General features: G+C 40.4%; 3 non-coding genes across 3 annotated transcripts; all 3 read left to right on the top strand.

The window, feature by feature from the left end:
- The first annotated feature begins 18,856 nt into the window (after positions 1-18,856).
- TRNAW-CCA (transfer RNA tryptophan (anticodon CCA)) lies at positions 18,857-18,928 on the top strand. The gene has a single exon. It is a non-coding gene; the product is annotated as a tRNA-Trp (tRNA).
- Positions 18,929-20,552: 1,624 nt separating this feature from the next.
- On the top strand, positions 20,553-20,624 carry TRNAW-CCA (transfer RNA tryptophan (anticodon CCA)). Its single transcript has one exon. It is a non-coding gene; the product is annotated as a tRNA-Trp (tRNA).
- Positions 20,625-20,847: 223 nt separating this feature from the next.
- Positions 20,848-20,919, top strand: TRNAW-CCA (transfer RNA tryptophan (anticodon CCA)). The gene has a single exon. It is a non-coding gene; the product is annotated as a tRNA-Trp (tRNA).
- The last annotated feature ends 3,777 nt before the right edge of the window (positions 20,920-24,696 follow it).

The raw sequence follows: 24,696 nt of genomic DNA on the forward strand, positions 1-24,696 counted from the left end.
GAAAGCTAAAAAGGTCCCTTTTAGAGGTTGGTTGTTTCTTGGAAATGTTTTTATTGGAACAATAAGCTGTCCATGAAAAAAAAGCTGTCCATGGAAATGTCTTTCTAGGATACGGGACCAAGGCTGCTGAATCTATGTCAGAAAAAGGTAAGGTGAAAAAGTCAGGCTCCCATGGGAGTAAAACATATATTTTTATTGATCCATATTAAAATCCAAAAAACACTAATGGATTAAAAGTAGATATGCACAGAAGGAAACATGGGGCTGGGCGTGCCCTGGCTCTTTCCATAGAACAGTTCATTTGTTATCCAGGTATAAAAGGTGCAACATGTATCATAATACTTATCTCCATGACTAAGACTTTTTAAGTCGAAACGCGTCGGAGGTGTTTCCTTCTGTGCATATGTACTTTTAATCCATTTGTGTTTTTTGGATTTTAATATGGATCAATAAAAATATATTTTTTACTCCCATGGGAGCTGGACTTTTTCACCTTACCTTTTTCTGATGAGTCCACCTGGAGACACGGCTCCAGTGTTCAGCCCGGAGCTTCCAATCCGAGATGTACTGAGAGCAACGATATCTGTCTATGTGGATTTATGGGTGAGCTGATATATCTATCTTTCTTTGAGCCATTTGTCTATGCCGTGAATTTGTATCGTGCTAGCCCACTTTATCTATAAGAATACTACAGTGACGGACACGAAAATTGTGTCTCCTCCAGTTACTCCATAAGTTTATACTACTATTTACTTACCAATTCACACAACAATTTTATTATGTCGACATTAACGAATGAAACAAATATATCTGCACCTTTACCTGAACCTGAAATTTTGGTGCCTGCCATGCCAGATTTTTCCAGTCTGAATCTTACCACGCATAGAGCCAAAGTTGCTAGCGTTTTTTCAGGAGATGTAACTGCATCGTGTATATTTGATCTTAAAAAATTGATGTGGGAACTTGAGGATCTCAAGTCACAACAGTTAAAAACTTGGTGGGATGCAACCACCTTGACACAGTATCTAGAGAAATACATGATTCCAAGGGGTCTTCGCATAAGAAAAAAATCTACCATTATTTATGATGAAGATTTTAAAAAACGATGGAAGGATGCCCTTACGAGGTGTTCTCTTCAAATAATGTCACTTATAGTAGAAAAGGAAGAGATAAAATTGGCTCATCTTGAAACAAGTATCAATAAATAGGTCATTTCACTGGAGCCATACAAGGATTCTGTTGATTTTCTAACGTTGCAGAAAAAAATGAATGACCACCTAACCAACCTGGAAACCATTGTAACTAATATCAAGAAAGCCAAGTTCAATCGAGATCTCACTGATTACAGCTCCAATGCGGTTTATAACTGGCAAAGAAAGAAAACGCCTAAACCAAGATCTATTCTTAAAAATCCACATAGTCACAGTACATCTCAGAACAATAATAATAAAAACGTAAGCTTCAGCTCCTCAGAAAATGATATGACGGATTATGGAACAGATTACACAGACAGCAAAAATGAACATACAGCTAACAGCTCTAACAATAGAGATATTCAAAAAATACAGCCATCAAAAAACGGGAAGACACCAAATGTAAACATAACGCAATACAGAAAAGAAAACGCAAACGACACAGATCGGGAAGGAAACACAAGAAGAGTGTACAAAAGACCCAACAAATACCACCGGAATTACAAGCAATAAATTATTCAGTAATTAATCTTTCAGCACAGATTCTGAGCGAAACACAAATTCAAGTGTTGGAGAAAGGTTTGACATTCGTACCAACATGTGACTTTGATTTATACCAAACACTTATTGATGTGAATAAATTCATGAGACTTTTGACTGTTAAAAAACATTTATTTCACATTGATCCGGAGGATAATCTTGCGTCCAACGATACCATTTACATTGACCCTTTGAATATACGCGGACATAGTAGGATACCATTGCATAGCGAATTTCAAGATCATATTAATGCACAGATGTTAGTAGATTTGCAACAAGATGTCGATGAGGATTTTGTTTTCTCGGACACAATTCAGACATATTCTACCAAAAATCCGGATTTTTATCCTATCAACTCACGTACTGAAGGTATGGACACTTTTCAGACTAGAGTAGAAGCGGATCTAAAAACGTTGTACCAGGAAAAAAACACATATAAAAAACACAATCTTACGGTCCTTCAAAGAAAAGCTTTAAAAGAGTTAGCTGACAACGAATCGTTAATAATCCGACAATCGGATAAAGGAGGATCTGTGGCAGTTATGGATATAATGCTATACAAACAACTAATATTACAAATGCTGGAAGATACAAGGACATATCGCAAATTAAATGAGGACCCCACAAACACAATCAGAATCAAACTCAAGAAATTATTACAGGATGGGGTAGCGCTGTCAATCATCACAGAGAAACAAGCTGACTATATGTCACCTCCATACGTCAAATGTCCCATTTTCCATGCTTTACCCAAGCTGCACAAAAACCAATTTCCTCCTCCTCTCAGACCAATAGTTGCGGGGATTGATTCCTTGCTTGAGAGACTTAGCGAGTGGTTGGACAACCTTTTGCAACCCTTAGTAGGTCGCACAGCTGGATTTATCAAAGATACCAAATCTTTACTCCAAGCAGTTAAAAACATAAGATGGACAGAGAGCGAAAGCTGGTTGTCTTGTGACATCACTGCTCTATATACGTGCATACCGCACGATAGGGCAGTGAGTGCCATAGCGTATCATCTGCAGAAATATAGTAACTACAATTTGGATTTACAGGAATATATATTGCAGGTTTTATGCTTTCTTTTACATCATAATTTCTTCAATTTTGATAATTCCTATTTTTTGCAGGTAACCGGATGTCCGATGGGTTCCAAGTTCTCGCCCTCCCTAGCTAATCTCTACATGGCATATTGGGAGGAGGTCGTCCTGTTCTCCCCTGCCAACCCTTTCCAATCCTTGGTCGGTTGGTACGGGAGATACATTGACGACCTCCTCCTTATATGGAGGGGGACGACATGTCAAGCACGCAATTTTCTTCTTTATTTGAACAGCAATGATTTTTCCCTGGTATTTACTTCGAATTTATCTCAATCAGAAATAGATTTTTTGGATGTTACCCTGACTGCAGACATAAATAATGCATGCATACACACCAAGCTGTACCGCAAGCCATGTGCGGGAAATAGTCTATTACACGCATCAAGCTGTCACCCAAAACATGTCATACAGAATTTACCCATTGGTGAATTTGTTAGAGCAAGAAGAGCCTCTTCCAAACAACAGTCATACATAACATCGTGTACAGATATTAAAAAACGTCTTAGAGAGAGGGGCTATTCACATCATACAATTGCTAGTAATCTTCTGATTACTATTTACTTGATAAACCTCAGAGTAATGTAGCTGAAAGTAGCAATAATTTACCTACTTTCACTACAGCATTTTCTAATCAATTTTATGACATCAAAAAAATAATATTTAAACATCTACCGGTTTTGCACTATGATTCCACTATGTCTCACATTGTGAGCCAAGGCATCAGAGTCGTACCTAAAAAGGCACGATCTTTACATCAGCAACTTTCTCCCAGTATTACCTCTAAACATAATAAAGATACCTGGCTCACAGTAAAAGGTAGTTACCAATGTGGACATAATAGGTGCAAAACATGTAAATACATGTCTAATAGTTCTAATTTCTCATCTTGAGTTAATAACAAAATATATGGCATAAAGAGTTTCATCAATTGTCAAACCCACCATGTGATATACAGTTTGGTGTGTAAAACATGTAATTTACAGTATATTGGGTGTACCAGCCGTAAATTAAAAATTCGTATTCAGGAACACCTTAACATATCTGACAACCAAAGAGTAGGTAATCGATCTATGTCAGGGTTTTCCAAACATCTTCTTGAAAAACATGCAGGTGCCGTCCCTGATATTGAGCTTACTGGCTTGGAAAGGGTGCGTCCACCCCGGAGAGGTGGTGACTGGAATAGAACACTATTCAGACGGGAAGCATATTGGATTTTATGCCTTGACACACGCTTCCCAGCAGGTCTTAATTATAGGCATGACCTTCTTCTTTACTATATTCCCCATTTTACACATTTACATATCTATATAAATTCTATAGTCGATTTGCTAATATGCATTTATACTACTTTTGTTGTCCATTTTCTTGTACCCATCTTTACCAATGATTTAGAAAACTAGTATTTACATTGTATTCTAAGACATCACTATGTCCTCCAGTATTGACTCCTATGAAACATTCCAATGTATCATCTAAAATATGGGTGGGAGTGGGATAATAACTTGGATCAGGGTCAGGATTGTTTTTACTGCCTATATAACCAACATAGGACTAAAACTCTGGTTTATGGCGGTTTATTATGTGATCATTAACTGTATCTAGATATACTGATAACCTATGTGTTATGCAGAGAGAAGGTTACAATTGTGTAGTAGGCATACTGACATCCAGGACTGGATTATTAAAGATGCCTATCACAGTGCACAGATGGAGACACAACGGACTCTATACTGTGCATAATTATCTTATTTATAAAGGTAGTACCTGTTCCATGCCTTTAGCCTAAGTCAGTGTTTATTCATTCATTTATATACTCACTTAGCCGATAACGCATCCGACGTGTGAATACTGCTGAACCCGATCTATCCCGATATCGGGACTGGAGCGGGGACCACGCCCCCTTGAGCGGCGTCATGGGGACGGGCCTCCAATGACGTAAATAGGGTGCGCCTCGGCTTGATGGAGACGCCGGCGTGCTCACCTGACACGCAGACAGTCCGGACACCGCTCCGGTACTCGCTGCCACAGCAGCGACTCAGACGCACTTTGTCCTGAACAATTGAATGTAAGTAGTTCAGATAACACTTTAGTACCTACTTCTTGCTAGTTATTATGCGGCTATTTTCTATATATGCTCCACACACTCTGTCGGAATGTGATTCTAAATAAGGGCATATTATTATTATTTTCAGTGCCCGGCTCTCTCACTTTATTTGATCCAGTAGACAGTAAGTACCCACTTGCTAATGCACGAAAAACAGCAAAGAGGGGTAAGTCATCTACTGGTTACTAAGGGAGATGTCCATGATTTCTTATCGTTATAGGCACTAACCGGGATGGTGAGAAACGCCCTATCTGGTCTCTGGACGCGATAGTTAATCACAGAGTCGGAGCTTTTGTTGACGCAGTTTACTCTATGGTGGTTACTCTCTGGGTGTCATCAGTTGACAAATCTGCTTTTAAAGAGATATACACAGTGACATATTAACGAGATACCTAACTCCAGAGTCTGCTATAACCATATACCTAATCCCCTGAAGAAGTGTGGGGGATAACTATATACTCTAACCCCTACATGGAAACGCGTTGGGAGAGGGAGAAAGGAAAATATATCGATTAATACTGGTTGAATACTCTATGTGATAGTGTCAATATCCTATCCAGGATGGGATTTGAATACTATATGTGATATTGTAAACATATCATCTATGATTACAGTACTATAGCATGGTGTGTACCTAACCACTGGTGCTATACCTACCGCGTCATTTGTCTCAATAGTCGCAATAGTGTGTAAATATCACTTCTTTAAGATACTACAATTATTTATTATTTTTTGTTTGTGGATCGGTAAATTTTTTTTTTAAATACACCATTAAAAGTTATATTTTAGAAGGCACCTCAGTCCCTGGTAGGGACAACATATATACATTTTTTCTTGAATTGTTGCCGAGAGGAACTATGTACTAACCCGGGTTTATGTATGGCCAAACATTACATACATTAATATTTCTAGTCTAAGAAGTTACCTGATATGGCTAATTTTGTAACAGGAACAGTGAACTATGAGGACTGGCTAACAGAGGCCAGGGATATTTTTTCAGAGAAAGTTTTCTCACAACCCAAACCTTCTCCATCCTTGCGCTCAGCGTTTAGAGAGCTACAGAATTGTCACAAATCTTTCATTACCTCGTTCTGGGAGGTTCAGTGCTTTGAAAATTATATTAAAAATCAGATAGTTCCTCGGGGTCTAAGAGTGCCAATTCTTCCTGCTCAGCGACTTAGGTCGACCACAGTACTTAAAAAGTGGGAGGAATCAGCGACAAAGTGTTCTTTGGAATTCCTCACTACCCTATTGGAGGAGGAAAAAATACACTTGGACCTGGCTGACAAGAAACTAGCTGAGCAGAAGGAAATTGTACTCAAATTTAAGTCAGATCCGGAATTTGCCTCAAAGGAGACACAGCTCCAGGCAACAATTGAAAGATTTCAATTTTTCCTAAAAGAACGCAAGCATTCACAATATATTCGTGACTTGCAAGATTTTAGGGAGAATAAGGCATATTCCGTTCTGACAAAACAAACATCAAGGGACACTGAAACCGACATCTCTACATCTGATACGGACGTATCAGAAACAGAAAGGAATACAGGACGTTCTGATAGGGGACGTCCCACACAGCGGGGTCGCCGACCCAGGGGTTCCTATAAACCTAGAAACAACACCTATTATAGAACACTGCCCCCACAGGACTATCACAACCAGACACAGCAGGCATGGGGAGGAGGGAGAAATTCGGGGATGCCACCCCAAAACACGACATCAGGACAATCCTATCCAACATCCGGACAGTCTTATGCATCTCAATCCTCCTCTGTGGGTTTTTTAGAGGTCCCCAGGGATTCATACCAACTACGGGAACGACCATATCGAGGAAGATACCCAGCTTAACTTCGGACCAAACCTCCCAGGTCGTAAATTTGTCTAGCCATATTCTTACGATACAGGAAAAAAATGTTCTCTGTAGAGGTTTATCATTTGTCCCTACCACCAATTTTGATCCCTTTTTATGGACAAAGGACATACACTTGTTTGCACGGAAAATCTCTTGGCATAAATTTTTTAAGGCTAGAGATAGGAGAATGGCTAGAGACCAGGGAATTACGGTTGATGATTTGGGGGTAACTCGAGATCTGGTAGAACTTCTTACAGATAATGAGAGGGTCCCGGGTCAGGGTCCCTACACGGACTGTAAACCAAAGAGTCGGTCATTTCCTCCCCTAAATGACCTTTCCTGTATTGATGTCTTTAAGGATTTGGTTTCAAGAGATTTGAGATCCATTCCCAGGTTGTCCATCCAATCTCGCCACAACCTCTCATTTAACGAGAGGAGAGCTTTGGATACCCTGGGAATGGACAAAAATCTTATAATAAAACCCTCCGACAAAGGAGGGAATATTGTGCTCCTTGATATGAATAAATACGAGGAAATGTGTAATCGTCTGTTGAATGACTCCCAGACATATGAGGTTCTCCCCAATAACCCTACCCGTCAATATCTGGATGAGTTAAAACTCATCCTGGATATGGCTAAAAACAGTGATGTCATTTCTCAGGAAGAATATGACTTTATGCTACCTAGGACCCCTACTACCCCCACGTTCTATGCCCTCCCCAAAATACACAAAGGGGTGACTCCCCTAAAAGGCCGACCCATAGTGGCAGGAATTGGGGGTTTGGGACAGAACGTGGGGATTTATCTTGATAAAGTGCTAAGACAATTTGTGACTTCTCTACCCTCCTATACCAGGGATACATTAGACCTACTAAGCAAACTTGAAGATCTTACTGTGGACGAGGGTGTCTTATTAGCCTCGATTGATGTCGAGGCGTTATATTCTTCGATTCCCCACATAGTGGGGCTGCAAGCGGTGTCTCATTTTCTCTCCTCCCGTGGCCTCCAACATCAGGCACATAATCGATTTATCCTGGATCTCCTTTTATATACACTCACCCACAATTATTTTCTGTTTAAGGGACGCTACTTCCACCAGCTTAGGGGCACCGCGATGGGGAGCCCCTGTGCCCCATCGTATGCAAATTTGACCCTAGGCTGGTGGGAGGAAACTATAGCGTTTGTGGGAGAGCAAGAGGACCTGTCTAACCAAGCCATACTTTGGTCTAGATATATTGATGATGTTTTTGTTTTATGGCTAGACAGTAAGGAGAATTTTGAGAAATTTGTTAATTGTCTGAACCGTAACCAAATCGGTTTGACTTTTACGTTTGAGATCCAGGATAAACAACTTGCCTTTTTGGACGTCATGGTTAAAAAGAATACACGGGGCAGTCTGGACACCACGGTCTATAGAAAATCCACAGCCACGAACAGCCTCCTGAGATGGGAGAGCTGCCACCCGGTGCCCCTTAAAAGGGGCATACCGCGGGGGCAGTATCTCCGTCTCAGGAGGAACTGTTCAGATAGGGAGGAGTTCATACAACAGTCTAAAGATCTAAGAAATCGCTTTATCCAACGTGGCTACCCCGACCATATACTACGTAAGGCCTACAAATTTGCCCTGACTCAGGACAGAACATCACTCCTGACACCAAAACCCAAAAGGGAGGAGAGTAGATATACACGAATAATAGGGACATTCGACAATATGTCCCAGGAGGTGAAGAACATCATCCATCGGCACTGGGACATATTGAGAATGGACCCAGACCTGAGAGAAGTGATAGGACCGAGACCCTTAATCACATATCGTAAAGGACCAAGTGTGGGAGACAAACTCGTCCACAGCCATCTTCAAATTGATACTCCCAAAACGTGGTTGGGGGTAGGGAGCACAAAGGGCTGTTTTCAGTGCGGGCACTGCCGTGCCTGTTCTCATATATGCAAAACAAAAGTTTTTGAGGATACAGAATCAGGTAATAAAATCTACATCAAGCACTTCATCAATTGTAGCTCTAGAGGGGTCATTTACTTGGCTGTGTGCCAATGTGGCAAGAGATACGTTGGCAAAACGATACGTGAGTTTCGTCGAAGAGTACTGGAGCACGTAGGGGATGTCCGGAATGTCAGAAATACCCCAGTCGCAATGCATATAAATACCATGCACAACAGTGATATATCTTATATAAAATTCATTGGTATTGATTTGGTTAAACCACTACAGAGGGGTGGAGATTGGGATAGATCTATATTGCAACGAGAATGTAAATGGATCTACAGATTACAAACCATGGCCCCAAAGGGACTTAATGAACAATTATTGTTTTCTTGTTTCATTTAGAGGTATTGGGAAGAGATCCACGGACAGGACCCACTAAGGGTGGCCCATTTGAGGTAGCCAGGGGAGATCCCAGTGGATCTTAAGGATTTAGGTGCCACCCATATAGCTAGGGAAACTTAGGGTGCAACAGGAGGTTCCTGATCTTCGGTACCGCCCTTTTTAGGGCGTCCATGCCGCTTAGGTTGAGGTGATCCAGACTAGGACCCAACAGGGCTAGAACAGGTCTCCCTAGGTCCACTCTAATCCCCCCTCCTCTCTCCCTAAAATAGGGTTATCCAGTCCACTAATCATTCCGTGGATCTCTGATTTTCCCCCCCCCCCAAATAACAACACTAAACCATAAACTATTCTTCTTTACTATATTCCCCATTTTACACATTTACATATCTATATAAATTCTATAGTCGATTTGCTAATATGCATTTATACTACTTTTGTTGTCCATTTTCTTGTACCCATCTTTACCAATGATTTAGAAAACTAGTATTTACATTGTATTCTAAGACATCACTATGTCCTCCAGTATTGACTCCTATGAAACATTCCAATGTATCATCTAAAATATGGGTGGGAGTGGGATAATAACTTGGATCAGGGTCAGGATTGTTTTTACTGCCTATATAACCAACATAGGACTAAAACTCTGGTTTATGGCGGTTTATTATGTGATCATTAACTGTATCTAGATATACTGATAACCTATGTGTTATGCAGAGAGAAGGTTACAATTGTGTAGTAGGCATACTGACATCCAGGACTGGATTATTAAAGATGCCTATCACAGTGCACAGATGGAGACACAACGGACTCTATACTGTGCATAATTATCTTATTTATAAAGTTAGTACCTGTTCCATGCCTTTAGCCTAAGTCAGTGTTTATTCATTCATTTATATACTCACTTAGCCGATAACGCATCCGACGTGTGAATACTGCTGAACCCGATCTATCCCGATATCGGGACTGGAGCGGGGACCACGCCCCCTTGAGCGGCGTCATGGGGACGGGCCTCCAATGACGTAAATAGGGTGCGCCTCGGCTTGATGGAGACGCCGGCGTGCTCACCTGACACGCAGACAGTCCGGACACCGCTCCGGTACTCGCTGCCACAGCAGCGACTCAGACGCACTTTGTCCTGAACAATTGAATGTAAGTAGTTCAGATAACACTTTAGTACCTACTTCTTGCTAGTTATTATGCGGCTATTTTCTATATATGCTCCACACACTCTGTCGGAATGTGATTCTAAATAAGGGCATATTATTATTATTTTCAGTGCCCGGCTCTCTCACTTTATTTGATCCAGTAGACAGTAAGTACCCACTTGCTAATGCACGAAAAACAGCAAAGAGGGGTAAGTCATCTACTGGTTACTAAGGGAGATGTCCATGATTTCTTATCGTTATAGGCACTAACCGGGATGGTGAGAAACGCCCTATCTGGTCTCTGGACGCGATAGTTAATCACAGAGTCGGAGCTTTTGTTGACGCAGTTTACTCTATGGTGGTTACTCTCTGGGTGTCATCAGTTGACAAATCTGCTTTTAAAGAGATATACACAGTGACATATTAACGAGATACCTAACTCCAGAGTCTGCTATAACCATATACCTAATCCCCTGAAGAAGTGTGGGGGATAACTATATACTCTAACCCCTACATGGAAACGCGTTGGGAGAGGGAGAAAGGAAAATATATCGATTAATACTGGTTGAATACTCTATGTGATAGTGTCAATATCCTATCCAGGATGGGATTTGAATACTATATGTGATATTGTAAACATATCATCTATGATTACAGTACTATAGCATGGTGTGTACCTAACCACTGGTGCTATACCTACCGCGTCATTTGTCTCAATAGTCGCAATAGTGTGTAAATATCACTTCTTTAAGATACTACAATTATTTATTATTTTTTGTTTGTGGATCGGTAAATTTTTTTTTTAAATACACCATTAAAAGTTATATTTTAGAAGGCACCTCAGTCCCTGGTAGGGACAACATATATACATTTTTTCTTGAATTGTTGCCGAGAGGAACTATGTACTAACCCGGGTTTATGTATGGCCAAACATTACATACATTAATATTTGCAGTTATGGATATAATGCTATACAAACAACTAATATTACAAATGCTGGAAGATACAAGGACATATCGCAAATTAAATGAGGACCCCACAAACACAATCAGAATCAAACTCAAGAAATTATTACAGGATGGGGTAGCGCTGTCAATCATCACAGAGAAACAAGCTGACTATATGTCACCTCCATACGTCAAATGTCCCATTTTCCATGCTTTACCCAAGCTGCACAAAAACCAATTTCCTCCTCCTCTCAGACCAATAGTTGCGGGGATTGATTCCTTGCTTGAGAGACTTAGCGAGTGGTTGGACAACCTTTTGCAACCCTTAGTAGGTCGCACAGCTGGATTTATCAAAGATACCAAATCTTTACTCCAAGCAGTTAAAAACATAAGATGGACAGAGAGCGAAAGCTGGTTGTCTTGTGACATCACTGCTCTATATACGTGCATACCGCACGATAGGGCAGTGAGTGCCATAGCGTATCATCTGCAGAAATATAGTAACTACAATTTGGATTTACAGGAATATATATTGCAGGTTTTATGCTTTCTTTTACATCATAATTTCTTCAATTTTGATAATTCCTATTTTTTGCAGGTAACCGGATGTCCGATGGGTTCCAAGTTCTCGCCCTCCCTAGCTAATCTCTACATGGCATATTGGGAGGAGGTCGTCCTGTTCTCCCCTGCCAACCCTTTCCAATCCTTGGTCGGTTGGTACGGGAGATACATTGACGACCTCCTCCTTATATGGAGGGGGACGACATGTCAAGCACGCAATTTTCTTCTTTATTTGAACAGCAATGATTTTTCCCTGGTATTTACTTCGAATTTATCTCAATCAGAAATAGATTTTTTGGATGTTACCCTGACTGCAGACATAAATAATGCATGCATACACACCAAGCTGTACCGCAAGCCATGTGCGGGAAATAGTCTATTACACGCATCAAGCTGTCACCCAAAACATGTCATACAGAATTTACCCATTGGTGAATTTGTTAGAGCAAGAAGAGCCTCTTCCAAACAACAGTCATACATAACATCGTGTACAGATATTAAAAAACGTCTTAGAGAGAGGGGCTATTCACATCATACAATTGCTAGTAATCTTCTGATTACTATTTACTTGATAAACCTCAGAGTAATGTAGCTGAAAGTAGCAATAATTTACCTACTTTCACTACAGCATTTTCTAATCAATTTTATGACATCAAAAAAATAATATTTAAACATCTACCGGTTTTGCACTATGATTCCACTATGTCTCACATTGTGAGCCAAGGCATCAGAGTCGTACCTAAAAAGGCACGATCTTTACATCAGCAACTTTCTCCCAGTATTACCTCTAAACATAATAAAGATACCTGGCTCACAGTAAAAGGTAGTTACCAATGTGGACATAATAGGTGCAAAACATGTAAATACATGTCTAATAGTTCTAATTTCTCATCTTGAGTTAATAACAAAATATATGGCATAAAGAGTTTCATCAATTGTCAAACCCACCATGTGATATACAGTTTGGTGTGTAAAACATGTAATTTACAGTATATTGGGTGTACCAGCCGTAAATTAAAAATTCGTATTCAGGAACACCTTAACATATCTGACAACCAAAGAGTAGGTAATCGATCTATGTCAGGGTTTTCCAAACATCTTCTTGAAAAACATGCAGGTGCCGTCCCTGATATTGAGCTTACTGGCTTGGAAAGGGTGCGTCCACCCCGGAGAGGTGGTGACTGGAATAGAACACTATTCAGACGGGAAGCATATTGGATTTTATGCCTTGACACACGCTTCCCAGCAGGTCTTAATTATAGGCATGACCTTCTTCTTTACTATATTCCCCATTTTACACATTTACATATCTATATAAATTCTATAGTCGATTTGCTAATATGCATTTATACTACTTTTGTTGTCCATTTTCTTGTACCCATCTTTACCAATGATTTAGAAAACTAGTATTTACATTGTATTCTAAGACATCACTATGTCCTCCAGTATTGACTCCTATGAAACATTCCAATGTATCATCTAAAATATGGGTGGGAGTGGGATAATAACTTGGATCAGGGTCAGGATTGTTTTTACTGCCTATATAACCAACATAGGACTAAAACTCTGGTTTATGGCGGTTTATTATGTGATCATTAACTGTATCTAGATATACTGATAACCTATGTGTTATGCAGAGAGAAGGTTACAATTGTGTAGTAGGCATACTGACATCCAGGACTGGATTATTAAAGATGCCTATCACAGTGCACAGATGGAGACACAACGGACTCTATACTGTGCATAATTATCTTATTTATAAAGGTAGTACCTGTTCCATGCCTTTAGCCTAAGTCAGTGTTTATTCATTCATTTATATACTCACTTAGCCGATAACGCATCCGACGTGTGAATACTGCTGAACCCGATCTATCCCGATATCGGGACTGGAGCGGGGACCACGCCCCCTTGAGCGGCGTCATGGGGACGGGCCTCCAATGACGTAAATAGGGTGCGCCTCGGCTTGATGGAGACGCCGGCGTGCTCACCTGACACGCAGACAGTCCGGACACCGCTCCGGTACTCGCTGCCACAGCAGCGACTCAGACGCACTTTGTCCTGAACAATTGAATGTAAGTAGTTCAGATAACACTTTAGTACCTACTTCTTGCTAGTTATTATGCGGCTATTTTCTATATATGCTCCACACACTCTGTCGGAATGTGATTCTAAATAAGGGCATATTATTATTATTTTCAGTGCCCGGCTCTCTCACTTTATTTGATCCAGTAGACAGTAAGTACCCACTTGCTAATGCACGAAAAACAGCAAAGAGGGGTAAGTCATCTACTGGTTACTAAGGGAGATGTCCATGATTTCTTATCGTTATAGGCACTAACCGGGATGGTGAGAAACGCCCTATCTGGTCTCTGGACGCGATAGTTAATCACAGAGTCGGAGCTTTTGTTGACGCAGTTTACTCTATGGTGGTTACTCTCTGGGTGTCATCAGTTGACAAATCTGCTTTTAAAGAGATATACACAGTGACATATTAACGAGATACCTAACTCCAGAGTCTGCTATAACCATATACCTAATCCCCTGAAGAAGTGTGGGGGATAACTATATACTCTAACCCCTACATGGAAACGCGTTGGGAGAGGGAGAAAGGAAAATATATCGATTAATACTGGTTGAATACTCTATGTGATAGTGTCAATATCCTATCCAGGATGGGATTTGAATACTATATGTGATATTGTAAACATATCATCTATGATTACAGTACTATAGCATGGTGTGTACCTAACCACTGGTGCTATACCTACCGCGTCATTTGTCTCAATAGTCGCAATAGTGTGTAAATATCACTTCTTTAAGATACTACAATTATTTATTATTTTTTGTTTGTGGATCGGTAAATTTTTTTTTTAAATACACCATTAAAAGTTATATTTTAGAAGGCACCTCAGTCCCTGGTAGGGACAACATATATACATTTTTTCTTGAATTGTTGCCGAGAGGAACTATGTACTAACCCGGGTTTATGTATGGCCAAACATTACATACATTAATATTTGCAGTTATGGATATAATGCTATACAAACAACTAATATTACAAATGCTGGAAGATACAAGGACATATCGCAAATTAAATGAGGACCCCACAAACACAATCAGAATCAAACTCAAGAAATTATTACAGGATGGGGTAGCGCTGTCAATCATCACAGAGAAACAAGCTGACTATATGTCACCTCCATACGTCAAATGTCCCATTTTCCATGCTTTACCCAAGCTGCACAAAAACCAATTTCCTCCTCCTCTCAGACCAATAGTTGCGGGGATTGATTCCTTGCTTGAGAGACTTAGCGAGTGGTTGGACAACCTTTTGCAACCCTTAGTAGGTCGCACAGCTGGATTTATCAAAGATACCAAATCTTTACTCCAAGCAGTTAAAAACATAAGATGGACAGAGAGCGAAAGCTGGTTGTCTTGTGACATCACTGCTCTATATACGTGCATACCGCACGATAGGGCAGTGAGTGCCATAGCGTATCATCTGCAGAAATATAGTAACTACAATTTGGATTTACAGGAATATATATTGCAGGTTTTATGCTTTCTTTTACATCATAATTTCTTCAATTTTGATAATTCCTATTTTTTGCAGGTAACCGGATGTCCGATGGGTTCCAAGTTCTCGCCCTCCCTAGCTAATCTCTACATGGCATATTGGGAGGAGGTCGTCCTGTTCTCCCCTGCCAACCCTTTCCAATCCTTGGTCGGTTGGTACGGGAGATACATTGACGACCTCCTCCTTATATGGAGGGGGACGACATGTCAAGCACGCAATTTTCTTCTTTATTTGAACAGCAATGATTTTTCCCTGGTATTTACTTCGAATTTATCTCAATCAGAAATAGATTTTTTGGATGTTACCCTGACTGCAGACATAAATAATGCATGCATACACACCAAGCTGTACCGCAAGCCATGTGCGGGAAATAGTCTATTACACGCATCAAGCTGTCACCCAAAACATGTCATACAGAATTTACCCATTGGTGAATTTGTTAGAGCAAGAAGAGCCTCTTCCAAACAACAGTCATACATAACATCGTGTACAGATATTAAAAAACGTCTTAGAGAGAGGGGCTATTCACATCATACAATTGCTAGTAATCTTCTGATTACTATTTACTTGATAAACCTCAGAGTAATGTAGCTGAAAGTAGCAATAATTTACCTACTTTCACTACAGCATTTTCTAATCAATTTTATGACATCAAAAAAATAATATTTAAACATCTACCGGTTTTGCACTATGATTCCACTATGTCTCACATTGTGAGCCAAGGCATCAGAGTCGTACCTAAAAAGGCACGATCTTTACATCAGCAACTTTCTCCCAGTATTACCTCTAAACATAATAAAGATACCTGGCTCACAGTAAAAGGTAGTTACCAATGTGGACATAATAGGTGCAAAACATGTAAATACATGTCTAATAGTTCTAATTTCTCATCTTGAGTTAATAACAAAATATATGGCATAAAGAGTTTCATCAATTGTCAAACCCACCATGTGATATACAGTTTGGTGTGTAAAACATGTAATTTACAGTATATTGGGTGTACCAGCCGTAAATTAAAAATTCGTATTCAGGAACACCTTAACATATCTGACAACCAAAGAGTAGGTAATCGATCTATGTCAGGGTTTTCCAAACATCTTCTTGAAAAACATGCAGGTGTCGTCCCTGATATTGAGCTTACTGGCTTGGAAAGGGTGCTTCCACCCCGGAGAGGTGGTGACTGGAATAGAACACTATTCAGACGGGAAGCATATTGGATTTTTTGCCTTGACACACGCTTCCCAGCAGGTCTTAATTATAGGCATGACCTTAGTTATATATATTGAGTAATATTCTCATATTTTGTATATTTATATTTATATAAACAATTTATATGTAGTTAAAATATATCCTGTTTCCTATTTCATTATCTAAGTATGCCCACACCTGAATAGTCACCTCCCCTCTGAATGGGGCTGGGCGTGCCCTGGCTCTTTCCATAGAACAGGTCATTTGTTATCCAGGTATAAAAGGTGCAACATGTATCATAATACTTATCTCCATGACTAAGACTTGTTAAGTCGAAACGCGTCGGAGGTGTTTCCTTCTGTGCATATGTACTTTTAATCCATTTGTGTTTTTTGGATTTTAATATGGATCAATAAAAATATATTTTTTACTTCCATGGGAGCTGGACTTTTTCACCTTACCTTTTTCTGATGAGTCCACCTGGAGACACGGCTCCAGTGTTCAGCCCGGAGCTTCCAATCTGAGATGTACTGAGAGGAACGATATCTGTCTATGTGGATTTATGGGTGAGCTGATATATCTATCTTTCTTTGAGCCATTTGCTGAATCTATGTGAGAGCACATGGTGCAAGGAGACTTTGTGGTGCAACGGTAGTGTGTTTGACGCCAGGTCTGAAGGTTGCGTGCCCAGTTCATGTGGGGGTCAGTAGTTTCTTTAGTATTTGCATGAGTGTAGAAATGTTGGTCGTTATTGGCTTACAAAGCCTTCTACAGCTGCTGGCTTTGCTGCCATATGAGGTCCACTTTTCATTGCCACCAGGTATGTCTGGAACCACAGGTTAATGGGAATTCCCTTCATTGTAACTGCAAGATGTCTTTTGCAATTTCTTTCTAGGTTTTGAAGCAAGGGTAGAATTGGTTTCTTCAGTATCTGGTACATCAAGCAACCAGAATTAGCAGGTCATTAGCATTTTGAAAACAACACATTTGTGTCTAGACATGTGCAATTCGTTTCGGAACGAATACTAACTTAACGAATTTTCCCATTTTCAGGTGTTCGTTACAATCCAAATGCACGAAAAAAAAATCGAATATTTCCGAAAAAGAATACGAATATACAGTTAACGAATGCATTCGTTAAATAACGCGTAACGAATAATGCATATTAACGAATAACGAATGCATTCGTTATCAGTACACCGAATGTAAGGAATGAATTAGATTTTTTTCATTGGGTTTACCTGATTTAGAATGCTAAATTTAACAAATTTTACATTTATAACGAAAGATCCGAATTAACGAATGCATTCGATGTTATTAACGAATGCATCCGAAAATGAAAACATTTTTAGCCTATGCATCCGAAAACCAAATATAACGAATTAACAGCATTCCGAATATTCACAGAACCGAAAATTTTTGAAAACGAAAACGAACGAAACAAAAAGAAACAAAATTTTTGGTTCTGTACATGTCTATTGGTGTCAGAGAAAAGAGTGAAAGCCTAGTTTGCCAGTTGAACTTGTGGTGCAATGGTAGCGTGACTGATTTAAGATCAAAAGGTTGCATGTTCAAATCTCATCGGGGTCAGAAGTCTTTTCATTCCTTGCTTAAGTACAAAAACATTGCTCTTAACCTGCTAATTTTAACCAGTTCTCAGTCCTTCTTCAAGAAGGGTATCACTGGCCTTCATGTCAATATTTTTGACGAACATAAGCTTTCCTAAGTTTCCTACTTCTGTCCTAGGGTGCATTCACACCATGTTTTTGCAATACAGTTCCCGTATACGTTTTCTATGTGAAAACCGAATGGAACCGTATTGGAAAACGTATGCATTGACTCTCCATTGAAAACCGTATGCCAAAAGATGCATCAGGTTGTGTCCGTTTTGCATGCTGTACGGTTTTGTCAGGTTTTTTTTCCTGTATCCAAAACCGTAGTCTACCACGGTTTTAGGTCCGGTTGAAAAACTGTATTAAACCGTATACGTTTTTTTTTTACATGGGAGTCAATGGGAATTGTACAGAACTGTATGTGCATTCAGTTCCATCCGGTTTTCACCATACAGTTTTTGACTTTGCACAAGTTTTTTTCTTGGAATTTCAATCAAACAAGTAAAACTTTATTCAAAATGGAGTGAAAATGAAAGAAGGCTAAAAAGGTAACTTTTAGAGGTTAGTTGTTTCTTGGAAATGTTTTTATTGGAACAATAAGCTGTCCATGGAAAAAAGCTGTCCATGGAAATGTCTTTCTAGGATATGAAATCAAAGGTCCTGAATCAATGTGAGAGCTCATAGTGCCAGTTGACCTTGTGGCGCAACGGTAGCGCGTCTGACTCCAGATCAGAAGGTTGTGTGTTCAAATCACGTCGGGGTCAGGAGTCCTTTTCCTCCTTGCTTAAGCACAGAAACATTGCTCTTAACCTGCTAATTTTAACCAGTTCTCAGTCCTTCTTCAAGAACGGTATCATTGGCCTTCATGTCAATTTTTTACGAACATAGGGGGACATTTACTAATCTAGTCTATTCTGGGCATGCTTATAGACCAGCGTATGTGGTAGTCTCCTGTCTATTGTGCTCCTAATTTATCAAAGGTCTCACAGCCCTTGATAAATTCTGTGCTCAGACTTCAGGGTCTACAGCTTAAACTGCAATGTGAGAAATGTTGGTCGTTATTGGCTTACAAAGCCTACTACAGCTGCTGGCTTTACTGCCATATGAGGTCCACTTTTCATTGCCACCAGGTATGTCTGGAACCACAGGTTAATGGAAATTCACTTCATTGTAACTGCAAGATGTCTTTTGCAATTTCTTTCTAGGTTTTGAAGCAAAAATAGAATTGGTTTCTTCAGTATCTGGTACATCAATCAACCAGAATTAGCAGGTCATTAGCATTTTGACAACGACACATTGGTGTCCAGACATGTGCAATTCGTTTCGGAAGAATGCTAAACTTAACAAATTTTTCCGTTTTCGGGTCTTCGTTACAATCCGAATGCACGAAAAAAAAATCGAATATTTCCGAAAAAGAATACAAATATACAGTTAACGAATGCATTTGTTAAATAACGCGTAATGAATAATGCATGTTAACGAATAACGAATGCATTCTTTATCAGTACACCGAATGTAAGGAATGAATTAGATTTCTTTCATTGGGTTTACCTGAGGAAAACTTGCCTTCCTACACAGAGAAAACTGCAAAAAAAAAAGGTGAAAACAACAAGAATCCTAAGGTAACACCTGCTATTTATTACAAAACAGAATCAGCAAGTGAAACTAATGTGCATTTCGTTTAGTAACGAATGCTAAATTTAACAAATTTTACAGATATATCGAAAGATCCGAATTAACGAATGCATTCGATGTTATTAACGAATGCATCCAAAAATGAAAACATTTTTAGCCTATGCATCCGAAAACCAAATATAACGAATTAACAGCCTTCCGAATATTCACAGAACCGAAAATTTTTGAAAACGAACGAAACAAAAAGAAACAAATTTTTGGTTCTGCACATGTCTATTGGTGTCAGAGAAAAGAGTTAAAACCGTATGCCAAAAGATGCATCAGGTTGTGTCCGTTTTGCATGCTGTACGGTTTTGTCAGGTTTTTTTCCTGTATCCAAAACCGTAGTCTACCACGGTTTTAGGTCCGGTTGAAAAACTGTATTAAACCGTATACGTTTTTTTTTTACATGGGAGTCAATGGGAACCGTACAGAACTGCATGTGCATACAGTTCCATCCGGTTTTCACCATACAGTTTTTGACTTTGCACAGTTTTTTTTTCTTGGAATTTCAATCAAACAAGTAAAACTTTATTCAAAATGGAGTGAAAATGAAAGAAGGCTAAAAAGGTAACTTTTAGAGGTTGGTTGTTTCTTGGAAATGTTTTTATTGGAACAATAAGCTGTCCATTGAAAATAGCTGTCCATGGAAATGTCTTTCTAGGATATGAAATCAAAGGTCCTGAATCAATGTGAGAGCTCATAGTGCCAGTTGACCTCGTGGCGCAACGGTAGTGCGTCTGACTCCAGATCAGAAGGTTGCGTGTTCAAATCACGTCGGGGTCAGGAGTCCTTTTCCTCCTTGCCTAAGCACAGAAACATTGCTCTTAACCTGCTAATTTTAACCAGTTCTCAGTCCTTCTTCAAGAAGGGTATCACTGGCCTTCATGTCAATTTTTTACGAACCTAAGCTTTCCTAAGTTTCCTACCCCTGTCTTAGTCTTCTTTCTGAAACGTTTCTCAAGAGCAAGACAAGACTGAATCAATGTGAGAGCTCACAGTGCCAGTTGACCTCGTGGCGCAACGGTAGCGCGTCTGACTCCAGATCAGAAGGTTGCGTGTTCAAATCACGTAGGGCTCAGGAGGCCCTTTCCTTCTTGCTTAAGCACAGAAACATTGCTCTTAACCTGCTAATTTTAACCAGTTCTCAGTCCTTCTTCAAGAAGGGTATCACTGGCCTTCATGTAGTTTTTTTTTTTTTACGAACATAAGCTTTCCTAAGTTTCCTACTTCTGTCTTAGTCTTCTTTCTGAAATGTTTCTCAAGAGCAAGACAAGACTATCAGATAGGCAGTTGCCGATAGCCTCAGTTTAGGGGGAGAAATGAAAGAAGGCTAAGAAGGTCACTTTTAGAGTTTGGTTGTTTCTTGGAAATGTTTTTATTGTAACAATAAACTGTCCATGGAAATGTCTTTCTAGGATACGGGATCAAGGGTAGAATTGGTGTCCTTCTTAACCCGTATATCAAGCATTCAAAATTACCAGTTGATCAGCATTTTTAGCAAGAAGATAATGGTGTCCAAAAGGAAATAATCTTCAGTGGTCTCTTGCCCTCATGGCGCAATGGTAACCGGTTGCGTGTTTAAATCACGTCGGGGTCAGTTGTCCTATTCTCGTGGTATTAGTACAGAAACATTGCCCTACACCTGCCAACTTCCACAAGTTATTATTGCTATCACTCACTTTTAGGTCAATGCTGTATGAACCTGAGCTTTTATAATGAGAACATAGAAAGAAATTACAAGCAAGTAGAATTAGCATTTTCCTCTGGTATTACTCCTGGAAATGTATTGAGAAGGCCTGATTTACATGTAGATTCTTTGTGACGCTGCAAATTAATAATAAAATTACCTCTAATTGCGTGTTCAATTTTTTAATTACCGTATTTTTCGCCCTATAGGACGCACCAGCGTATAAGACGCACCCAATTTATAGGTGCAAAATCAAAAAAAATTAAGATTTTGAACCCAATAGTGGTCTTCAACCTGCGGACCTCCAGATGTTGCAAAACTACAACTCCCAGCATGCCCGGACAGCCGTTGAAGACCACTGCATAGGAGGGAATACTCACGTGTCCCCGCCGCTCCGGACCCGTCACCGCTGCCCTGGATGTCGCTCCATCGCTGTCGCCGTGTCCCCGTCGCTCTGGAACGTCTCTGCTGCCGGCTGGGTATCCTCGCTCTCCGTCGCCGCTATCATGTCGTTACGCACGCCGACGCACGTACGCGATGACGAGGAAGGAGAGCGCCGGCCATACAGGGGATCCCTGAACGGAGAAGACACAGAGGAGGCAGGTAAGGTCCCTCCCGGTGTCCTGTGAGCACTAACCCGGCTATTCAGTCGGGCTGTTCGGGACCGTCGCGGTGAAATCGCGGCAGTCCAGAACACCCCAACTGAACAGCCGGGTTAGTGTCACTTTCAATTCAGACGCGGCGGTCAGCTTTGATCGCCGCGTCTGACGGGTTAATACAGGGCATCACCGCGATCGGTGATGTCCTGTATTAGCCGCGGGTCCCAGCCATTGATGGCCACAGGGACCGCCGCGATAGGGGTGTATTCGCTGTATAAGACGCACCGACTTTTTCCCCCCAGTTTTGGGGAAGAAAAAGTGCGTCTTATACGGCGAAAAATACGGTAATCACTTTGCACAATAGCCATTTTTAAAGGGACATTTATTTTAAATACACCACACCTTTACGGGTCATCATTCTCCCTGCGGTATATAACTGTAATAGGAGAAAATGCTTTCCGCTTCCTCCCTACAGCAACCGATTCCAGCAAGACTCAATGTCTGAGCAGACCCTATTGGTAAATTGCCCTGAGACCCACACAGAGCAGGTGAGGACATATAAACTGATCGGACCCCCGCATGTATGTTGCCGGTGGGGGACAGTCATTGCAGCTATTAAAGGGAATCTGTAATTAGCATCAACCGCACTAACCCAATGGTATAGGCTATTAGTGTCATTGTCGCTGTTGACAATTATACTTAGCGTTTCCTGATCTGTGCCTCTTTTATTTGTTATACTTCGTTTTTTTGTATGTAAGTGAAGGAGCTTGGTGCAGGTGGGGTGTTCCTATGCTCCGGGTGCACGTTGATGTCCTTCCGGCATCCTCATAGTAATCCCCTCCTCCCATGTGCTGATCCTCCTGTGATGAAGGATGAAGCTTCACTTTGCATATAGCCCCTCTTCTCCACTGTTAAAAGGGTATTCTGGAATTTTTTTTATTTGACAATGCTACGGGGCTGTAAAGTTAGTGTAGCTCATAATACAGTGTCTGTACCTGTGGTTTATGGTGGTCTCGCAATTCTGTGTTTTTTGTTCCAATGATTATTTTTAACAGCATACAAAATGAGTGTTGTCTTGGTTTTTCCAGGTTGCAGTGCGGCCAGAGATATTGCATCACTAGTCATGTATTCACAGGGAGCCTTGGGAAAATAGGGATCCCGGCACTCAATAAATCTTTTACTTCTTTTTATTATTTTTCAATATCAAATAAAGTACAGCGCAGCGCGCGTTACGGCACAAGAGCCTTTCTCAACAAACACATCACATGACTAGTTTATAACACACGGAGGCTAATTACAACTCATTAGTCACCATGACTACAATACATCAACAAAAAGAGCAGTGGCCACATAGAGATACATAGGTCAGAAAAAAACAAAATACTTATAATATTTCATTTTCACGTCCTCGTCTTTTTCATTCAAGCTGGTCTCTAAAATAAAATCAAAATACAATTTATTGTAAAATTATACACAAAACGAGCAACTATAAGATACCTCAAAGCAATCTTGCAACCTCATATTCACGGTTCATCCCCCGGGGTTTGAGGGTACCCAATTTGTGGATCCAGTAAGCCTCTTGCTTCAGGAGGAGTTTCTTCAAATGCCCCATTTTTTTTAAATGGGCAGGTATCGGGAACAACAGGTTTTCGCACCGTATCGTGGATTTGTGCCCGTTGATGCGGTCTCCTATGCGCTGGGTAGTTTCTCCGACTTTGAGGTATCTTATAGCTGCTCGTTTTGTGTATAATTTTATAATAAATTGTATTTTGATTTTATTTTAGAGACCAGCTTGAATGAAAATTTGCAAGGCGAGGACGTGAAAATGAAATATTATAAGTATTTTGGTTTTTTCTGACCTATGTATCTCTATGTGGCAACTGCTCTTTTTGTTGATGTATTGTAGTCATGGTGACTAATGAGTTGTAATTAGCCTCCATGTGTTATAAACTAGTCATGTGATGTGTTTGTTGAGAAAGGCTCTTGTGCCGTAACGCGTGCTGCGTTGTACTTTATTTGATATTGCAAAATAATAAAAAGAAGAAAGAAAGAAATGTATTGAGTGCCGGGATCCCTATTTTCTCAAGTTTTTACATTATCCACGTGCACCTGATACTATTGGTAGTGCCGACCACTGGCCTTGGACTTCACAGGGAGCCATTCTGTGCTTCAATGGGTGGAGCAACCGTTGGGTGGGAGGGAAATCATTCTGCAGTGAATTGTAGTTGCGGCAGCTGGAGGCAACCTGGCTAGAAATCACTGGTCTATTGCATTGAAGGGAGCACAGGTGTTTTTCAGTGGGTGGAATGGCTGATGTGTGGGGGGGGGGGGGAGTGACCTCACACTTACAAATAAGGAATTATGGGACGTGTAGTTCGAGGGAGGGAACTCCAAGAAGAAATAACCAGTTCACAAAAAGATAGCCACAGTGTTATGGTGGACTCTGGACTAAAGAACATAGCTTTTTAGCTCCAAAACAAACATGGATCCTTCCTAAGCATGTCCATTACTGTCTGGCAGGTAAGTAGTTAAAGGGGTACTCTGCCCCAAGACATCTTATCGCCTATCC

This window comes from Hyla sarda, chromosome 4, assembly GCF_029499605.1.
Source record: "Hyla sarda isolate aHylSar1 chromosome 4, aHylSar1.hap1, whole genome shotgun sequence".
NCBI lineage: Eukaryota > Metazoa > Chordata > Amphibia > Anura > Hylidae > Hyla > Hyla sarda.